The sequence below is a fragment of the Meles meles genome, chromosome X, assembly GCF_922984935.1.
Source record: "Meles meles chromosome X, mMelMel3.1 paternal haplotype, whole genome shotgun sequence".
Classification (NCBI taxonomy): Eukaryota; Metazoa; Chordata; class Mammalia; order Carnivora; family Mustelidae; genus Meles; species Meles meles.
The window spans coordinates 38,453,511-38,462,795 of NC_060087.1; the positions used below are offsets into that span (position 1 = coordinate 38,453,511).

The 9,285-nt window shown below is 40.9% G+C and overlaps 1 pseudogene; it reads left to right on the plus strand.

The window, feature by feature from the left end:
- The first annotated feature begins 5,361 nt into the window (after nucleotides 1-5,361).
- On the plus strand, nucleotides 5,362-6,017 carry LOC123935589 (annotated as a pseudogene).
- Nucleotides 6,018-9,285: the final 3,268 nt, after the last annotated feature.

Below are 9,285 nucleotides of genomic sequence, written 5' to 3' on the forward strand. Positions count from 1 at the left end.
CCAGACCACCATCCATCCGTTTTTGTCCTTTTTGTGGATACCTTAGCTCTGGTATACTTTTCCTTCCAAGTTAGCACCTGTAACCCATTTAGGGGGCAACTGAGGTGGTCCTAGAGTCATTTGCAGGATGTAGCAGAAATGGAAGTGCTGGAATTTACATTCCTCCACCTCTAGGCTAGCTCCTATTTACATATATATTTTAAGATTTTATTTCATTTTTTGACAGAGAGAGACATAATACAGGCAGCGGAGAGAGGCAGAGGAAGAAGCAGACTCTTCTGAACAGGGAGCCCAATGTGGGGCTCAATTCAGGACCCTGAGATCATGACCTGAGCTGAATGAGTAACCCAGGTGCCCCTAGGGTAGCCTTCAGACAATGATAATGTCTGAAGGCATGTGAATGCTCTGCTTCCTTGCCTCTAATCAGGAAAACTCCAAGATATACTTTATATTTACAGGTTTTACTGTGGAATAAGACTTAGTTCCCCTACCCTCTGTGGGACTTTTGCTTTTCCCTTTTCCTACCCTGTTTCCCTTACTCCCTGACTGATTTTTTCCTGTGAACACTTACCTAATGATTTATTTGCAGATACATCTTCATTGCAGAGTCTCCTTCAGGGAGACATAACTATTACACATTAAATGGTGTTCCCCCCAAAAATATATGTTGTAAATAAGATCACTGCAGATGTAATTAGTTAAGATGACATCATTAGGGTGGACCCTAATCCAATATGACCAGTATCCATGGAAAAGAGGGATACAGATGGACATGCAGATGGGAGACACAGGGAGAGGATGGCCACGTGACTTGGGTGAGATACCTTCCTGCAGAAAAATGCTAAGGATTGCAGCAAACACAAGAAGACAGAAGAGGCAAAGAAGAATTGTCGCCTAGAGCCACCAAAGAGAAGATGGCCTTGATTTCAGACTTCTGGCTCTAGAATGTGAAATAAATTTATGGTGTTTCAAGCTACTTAGTGTGGGATAGTTTGCAATGGAGGCCCTAGGAAACTAATACACTAATCACTAGTAACTCTAGTCCCAAGTGTTACCTCTCTTCTAAGAGATCAGCAGAGATGGACACCAGATTGTCTTAGCTCCTATTCCAAGTACAGATTCTGGTTGGAAAACACAGGTAAACTGTGCAGGTGGTAGAGTAAAACTGTATAAACCTCAATGCTGTGATTAAGAGGAAACAGTTCCCACAGCAAAGGGGAGCACCCTGGAGCCCATGGATGGAGAAACATCTCTAAAATAGCCACTGGAAAGAGATTTCTAAGCATGGAATCCTCCTATCCTTTGTATAGTCCTAAGTATCCAACAAAAACCGATGAAGGAGTTTGGTTACTTTTTCAAATTCAGAAGATGTTCCAAATTCACAGGGATTCCAAAACATGAAATTTGAAAAAGCATCCAAGTTGATTAGTGTTGCCATTCTGATTCTCTGATTTGGCTTCTCGATGGCAACAATGCATGCTATGGAATAACATTAATTCAGAACCAACAACAAATCCTGATGTGCATTGAAACATGAAGTCAATTTACGTCAAATGTTGTTTCATCAAGTTTGAAACACAATAAACAGAAATGGTACAAGTAAATCTACAAATTTATTTAGCAGTACAATATTCTGGATTTTGAGCCAACTCTAAAAGGGAGGAGAAAAGAAATAAAGTTAGGGAAAGGCTTTTTTTTTTCCTTATGACTTAAACTGAAAGCAGAACATTTTGAACACTGGCTCAGACATTGAATTTCATTCCCACCATCTCAGCAGCAGCCAATTTGAACCTGATTCAAAGCTGACTGTTTTCAAGCAGTTACTAGTATACATGTATTTATTAATGGACAGGCACTGAGTGTCATTTCTCTTCTACTTCCTCTACTAATCAAGTTATGAAATGTGATTTTTCAGTTAACTCTAAACATATGTGCAATGAAATGAAATTTAATTTGTTTATTTCAACATCCATCCAACTTTTCTTTTTGAATGCCATTTATTTTCTATTTAGGGCAGAGGAATTTCAAAGAAAGGAACCTGGATCCTTGAAGTTTCTTTTTGAGTAGAAGTAGTGGCTTTCTAATACATTGGCTAACTGTGGACTGTCACCATCAGTTACCCAAAAGCACATCCTGCAGTAAAGATTCTGACAGAAGTGTTTCATAATGGATGGGTTTTGAGGGGAGCCTGGCCAAAGGGGAGGAAACAGGGAGGGGAAATAGGCAAGCAAACACGCATCTCAGGCCAGGTCCTGACCTCCATCTGATCCTGAGGAAGTTACACCTCAGACATTTTGCTATTTCTAAAGCAATAGCTGGGCTTTCTTACTCCTGCACCCATCAGTCATTGGGTAAAGGTCACCCAGTGCTACGATCTGAATGTTAAACCTAATCTCCAAGACGGTGGTATCAGGAAGTGCAGGTGGGGGGGGGGTCTTTGAATGGTGATTAGGTTACGACGGTAGAGACCCCTTGAATGGGATTAGCGCCCTGATAAGAGAGACCCCGCACAGCTCCCTGGCCCCTTCCACCAAGGAAAAGCACAAAAAGTCTACGACCCAGAAGAGGGCCATCACTTGATCATGCTAACAACCCGGTCTCAGACTTCCAGTCTCCAGAGCAATATTTCTGTTGTTTATCAACCACCCAGTCTGTGGTGTTTTGTTATTTTGTTATAGCAGCATGAACAGACAGAAATGGGTTGGTGGTGAGCAGAGGGCATGTGATCTCCCTGGTAATTCCAACTTTCTGCTGTTGTGACAGGAGCAGATCCAGCAGCCCAGGAGCAGGCCTCTAAAGACAGCACCAGGTGTGTGCTGTTGAAAGTAAAAACACACAGGACTGGAAGAACAGTGCTTAGAAATCGCAAAGGAAAATACATACACACACACACACAAACAAAACAAAACAAAAATGGAGGTGATGGAAATGTGTAGAAATTTGATTGTGGTGATAGTATCACATATGTATGTGTATGTCCAAACTCACCAAAATGTATCCATAAATATGTGTGTTTTATATATCAATTATGCCTCAATTGAACTAAAAAAGAGAAGTTCAAAGAAAGGGATCATTAGTATACTTGATGATTTCATTTGAACTGATCTCATTAGGATAGAAAGTATAGCTTTTGGTTCAGCTTCTCCACAAGCTTAGATGGCCTACTTAAGCCTTTTGAATTACAGCCCCCAAGCCTAACCGAGATTCCAGGGTCACAATATGTCAGCTTAGACATGAGTGTCCCTGGTCCCCACTAACCCCACAAGATGGATCTAACACAGACTCATACTTTTGCCTTCTTTTTTTTCCTTTCTCCAAATTTTTATTTCAATTCCAGTTATTAGCATACAGTGGAACATTAGTATCAGGTATAGAATTTAGTGGCTCATCAATTACATACAATACACAGTATTCATCCCAAGTGCCCTCCATAATTTCCATCATCTATTTAACCCACCGCCCCCCCAGGCCACCCTCTGCCACCCACCTCCCTTCTAATAACACTCAGTTTGTCTTCTATAGTTAAGAGTCTGTTTCTTGGTTTGCCTCTCTCTTTTCTACCCCCATGTTCATTTGTTTTGTTTCTTAAATTCCACATATGAGTGAAATCGTATGGTATTTATCTTTCTCTGACTGCTGATTTCCCTTAGCATCATACTCTCTAGCTCCATTCGTGTCATTGCAAAGGCAAGATTTCATTCTTTTTTGATGGCGAGTTATTCAGCCATCTATTGGGACATTTGGGCACTTTCCATAGGTTGGCTATTATTGAAAATGCTGCTATAAATATCAGGGTACATATATCCCTTCAGATCAGTATTTTTGTATCCTTTGGTTAAATATCTAATAGTGCAACTCCTGGATCCTAGGGTAGTTCTGTTTTTAACTTTTGGAGGGACCTCCATACTGTTTTCCAGAGTGACTGCACCAGTTTACATTCCCACCAACAGTGTAAGAGAGATCCCCTTTCTCCACATCCTCACCCACACCTGCTGTTGCCTTCTCTAATTTGAAATCTGATTGGTTTGTGACATAGGCTTCATTGAAGGCAAAACCGTATCTTTCATCAGACTATAAAAGTGAAGTTGCTGAAATCATTATTTTAGACAACACAATATTTAAAATGTCAGGAGAAATTTTAAGTCTATTTGTTAAGCCTTTCACTATGTATTCAGGAATTCCAATTACTAATACCATATTTATACATGTCTCCCTGCCATGACCATCATATACTGACTCATACCTGACAAAATCAGAAGAAATAAGATTCTTTTTCCACAGCAACCTTCCCATGAGCTGCTACAATTGGGAAGAATAAGCCAGAATGGTGACAAAGACTGTAACTGATCACTGCAATGTCCGGGTAAAACTGCTCTAAATCTTGGCAACATGAGCCCAGGCTTCTCCTTTCTTTGGAGGATTTCTACACGCTTGGATCTGACCAAAATCCTGAGGAGGCAGTTAGAATAATCTACTTATGTGAGAGGCTGATTTGCCTCCTGGGAAAGACTTTCCATGTGGAAGAAGAGTCATAAGGAGAGTTTGGTGAAAGATAGTGACCAATCAATATCTGAGGAAAAGAGAAATTCGGAAAAATAATAATAATAAAAAAAGAATCAGTTACTCTAGTTGTGACTCATTCTTCCAGTCCAGCTCCAACAAATTCATGCCTAAGCCCTAGCATGATGAGGCGCTAATAAAAGAATGAATGAAGAATTCATGTCTAAGGGCACTAGTATGACAAGACATCAACCATGTTAGTTTTGGTACCTTTGCTGGTAATGGCAAATAGCATGCAATAAGGGACTCATTTCTTCCATGCATCCGAGATGCACTTTCCTTCTGTTTTCATGTAGAATCTGATTATCTAAATTTTTCTTATTCATCCTGGGAGGTCAAATACATTGTGTTCAGAACATACCTTGCCAATCATAATCCAGGAACAAGGGCGCTGAGGCGGGTGACCTCAGAAGGACACCATTTGAGCAGGGATCAGAGATACTAGAAGTGAGGGTTGGCCATAACTACCTCTGCACAGATTCTGTGGGCCCAGCAGTGGCAGGAGAAACAGCAGGCCTTTTGGTAGGCATTACCATAAGATATCACTTCGGGAAGAGGCGGTAAAGGGAAGAAATGATTACCTAATTTAACTGTTTGAAAAAAAAATGATGCGTGACAGAATTAAGGGTACATAAAAACCATACATGTGAGGATGCAACATGAAAACTGTGAACCAGAAAGATAGCCTCACCAGACAGCAAATCAGCTGGTGCCTTGATCTTGGACTCTCTGGCCTCTAGAAATGGAGGAAAAGGGGGAAAAAAAAAAACAGCGGTTTAAAAAAAAAACAGATAAAAATCTTTTCAAAAACAGCTACTTAATATAAAAAAAAAATGCCGACTTGAAGTACAGAGTCAGAATGAGCGTATTACTCACCTCAAGGACCAGATACAGGAGATAAAGGCCAAAACCAGCACAGAGAACTCCTGCCTGAAGGGAAACCCTGAGCCAAATAGTTCACAGAGCCAGAACAAATGTAACAACACAGAGTAACTCTTGTAGGGCTGAGACTGAGAAACTTAAGTCTGAATACCAAAGACAAGAACTGGATTCATATGGAGATTGAAATGTTCCTTAGAATGGAGCTGCAGAAACTGTTGGAAAAGCTAGGCTTCTGGAAGGAGAAATTCAATATGCACATAGAGATGAAATAGAATGAACTAGAAGCTCTCAAAGCTGCAAAGGTCTTTGACTTAGCACACCTTCAAGGCCTTGCAAAGATGCTAGGAGAATATAAACAGGTCATGATTACAGATCATATAGAACAGGAGAAGACCAGGAAGGAAGTAGAATGGGATGACTTGGAATTACATAGCATTATAAAGCTCCAGGCCTAGTGGCAAGAGGCTGTGCTACAGGATGAAATGGGTGGCTTCAAAATGCCTAAGCAGGACAAAGATGCTATCAAGGATTCAAAAGGAAAAGGCGAAGGCAAGTGGAGAGGCAAGAAAAAGTAACTGAGTCATCTGTGTTTTCCTCTAATATTCTGGACAGGACAAAGAAAACTTGAAAGCATAAGAAACATCTTTTACCATCACAGATAACTCACCTATGGTTGATTCTTATTTGGGCATTCTTCCCACCTTTTTAAAGATTACTTATTTATTTGAGAGAGAATGGTGGGGAGGGGCAGAAGGAGAAGGAGAGTCTTTTTTAAAATTTCTTTTCAGGGGCGCCTGGGTGGCTCAGTGGGTTAAAGCCTCTGCCTTCGGCTCAGGTCATGATCCCAGGGTTCTGGGATCGAGCCCCGCATCGGACTCTCTGCTCGGTGGGGAGCCTGCTTCCTTCTCTCTCTCTGCCTGCCTCTCTGCCTACTTGTGATCTCTGTCTGTCAAATAAATAAAATCTTAAAAAAAAAAAGTTTCTTTTCAGTGTTCCAGAATTCATTGTTTATGCACCACAGCCAGTTCTCCATGCAATAAATGCCCTCCATAATACCCACCACCAGGCTCACCCAGCCTCCCTCTCTCTCCCCTCCAAGGCCTTAGTTTGTTTATCAGAGTCCACAGTCTCTCATGGTTTGTTTCCCCCGCCAATTTCCCCCAACTCACTTCTCCTCTCCATCTCCCCATGTCCTCCATGTTATTCCTTATGCTCCACAAGTAAGGGAAACCATATGATAATTGACTCCCTCTGCCTGATTTATTTCACTCAGCATAACCTCCTCCAGTCCTGTCCATATTGATAAAAAAGTTGGGTATTCATCCTTTCTGATGGAGGCATAATACACCATAGTATTTATGGACCATATCTTCTTTATCCATTCATCTGCTGAAGGGCATCTTGGTTCTTTCCACAGTTTGGCGACCGTGGCCATTGCTGCAATAAACATTGGGGTACAGATGGCCCTTCTTTTCACTACATCTGTATCTTTGGGTAAATACCCAGTAGTGCAATTGCAGGGTCATAAGGTAGCTCTATATTTAATTTCTTAAGGAATCTCCACACTGTTCTCCAAAGTGGCTGCACCAACTTGCATTCATACCAACAATGTAAGAGGGTTCCCCTTTCTCCACATCTTCTCCAACATACGTTGTTTCTGTCTTGCTAATTTTGGCCATTCTAACTGGTGTAAGGTGGTATCTCAATGTGGTTTTAATTTGAATCTCCCTGATGGCTAGTGGTGATGAACATTTTTTCATGTGTTTGTTAGCCATGTGTATGACTTCATTGGAGAAGTGTCTCTACATGTCTTCTGCCCATTTTTTTGACATAATTATCTGTTTTGTATGAGTTGAGTTTGAGGAATTCTTTATAGATTTTGGATATCAGCCCTTTGTCTGTACTGTCATTTGCGAATATCTTCTCCCATTCCGTGGGTTGCCTCTTTGTTTTGTTGACTGTTTCCTTTGCTGTGCAGAAGCTTTTGATCTTGATGAAATCCCATAAGTTCATTTTCACTTTTGTTTCCTTTGCCTTTGGAGACATATCTTGAAAGAAGTTGCTGTGGCTGATGTCGAAGAGGTTACTGTCTATGTTCTCCTCCAGGATTCTGGTGGATTCCTGCCTCACGTTGAGGTCTTTTATACATTTTGAGTTTGTCTTTGTGTGTGGTGTAAGAGAATAGCCGAGTTTCACTCTTCTACACATAGCTGTCCAATTTTCCCAGCACCATTTATTGAAGAGACTTTTTTCCACTGGCTATTTTTTCCTGCTTTGTTGAAGACTAGTTGACCATAAAGTTGCGGGTCCACATCTGGGCTCTCTACTCTGTTCCACTAGTCTATATGTCTGTTTTTGTGCCAGTACCATGCTGTCCTGGTGATCACAGCCTTGTAGTAAAGGTTGAAGTCAGGCAATGTGATGCCCCCAGTTTTGTTTTTCCTTTTCAACATTTCCTTAGCAATTCGGGGTCTCTTCTGGTTCCATACAAATTTAAGGATTGTTTGTTCCAGCTCTTTGAAAAATGCTGGTGGAATTTTGATTGGAATGGCATTGAAAGTATAGAGTGTTCTAGGCAGTATAGACATTTTAACAATGTTTATTGTTCCGATCCATGAGCATGGAATGGTTGTCTATCTTTTTGTGTCTTCTTCAGTTCCTTTCATGAGTGTTCTGCAGTTCCTTGAGTACAGATAATTTCCCTCTTTGGTTAGGTTTATTCCTGGGTATCTTATGGTTCTTGGTGCTATAGTAAATGGAATCAATTCTCTAATTTCCCTTTCTGTATTTTCATTGTTAGTGTATAAGAAAGCCACTGATTTCTGTACATTGATTTTGTTCAGTCTTAAGCAGACTCCTTGCTGAGCATAGAGCCCCACTCAGGGCTCAGTCTCACAACCTGCACCAAAACCAAAAGTGGGACTCTTAACTGACTGCCACCTGGGTGACTCGCACCCCCCACTTCTTTTTAAGCAAGTTCTATGCCCAGTGTGTGGCTTGAACACATGACTCCAAGATCAACAGTCGCATGTTCTCCCAGGTGAGGTCTAGTAATAGTAATTTCACCTTGCCCATTATATTAATTTTCAAAGCCTGAATTAGGATTATATCATTGATAAGGCTTCTTGATATTTTGAAACAATTTGGCCAAGTAGAAGTAATTCTAGGAATGTTGTGAAGATTCTTCTTCTGGCGGGGGCGGGGGGGGTCAGGCGGGGAACAGTTCATGGGTTTGTGACAGTGTTGCAATAAAGCTTCAGGATTTCCTATAATGCCTTTGATCCTGATTTCAGTCAACCCATCTACAGTAAAAAAAACTTATGAGTAAAATGAAGTATTCAGAAGGAATTACAAGATGATGTTTATTTTTTTAAAGATTGACTGACTGATTTGACAGAGAGAGTGAGCACAAGCAGGGGGAGCAGCATCAGAGGGCGAGGAAGAAGCAGGCTCCCCACAGAGTAGGGAGCCCAATGCAGGGCTTGAATGCAGGATCCTGGGTTTGTGATTTGAGCAGAAGACAGATGTTCAACCAAATGAGCCACCCAGGTGCCACACGAGATGATGTTCATCAAGTACCTAATATAATTTATACAGAGCAAAGTTTAGGATGGCTCCTAAAAAACATATCCAGAGATTAAAAAATATTATTAAGCACCAGTGTAAAAATAGCAGGACACCTGAGCTCTATCATTTTTACCACCCATTTAATAATACAACTACATCTGCACATAAGAACCCCACTGTGGCTCTTAATCATCATATTCTTTTCCCTTTCCTCTAGTAGAAACCATGGCCTTGACATTTGTGATAATGATTTCCTTAATTTTCTTTACAGTTTTG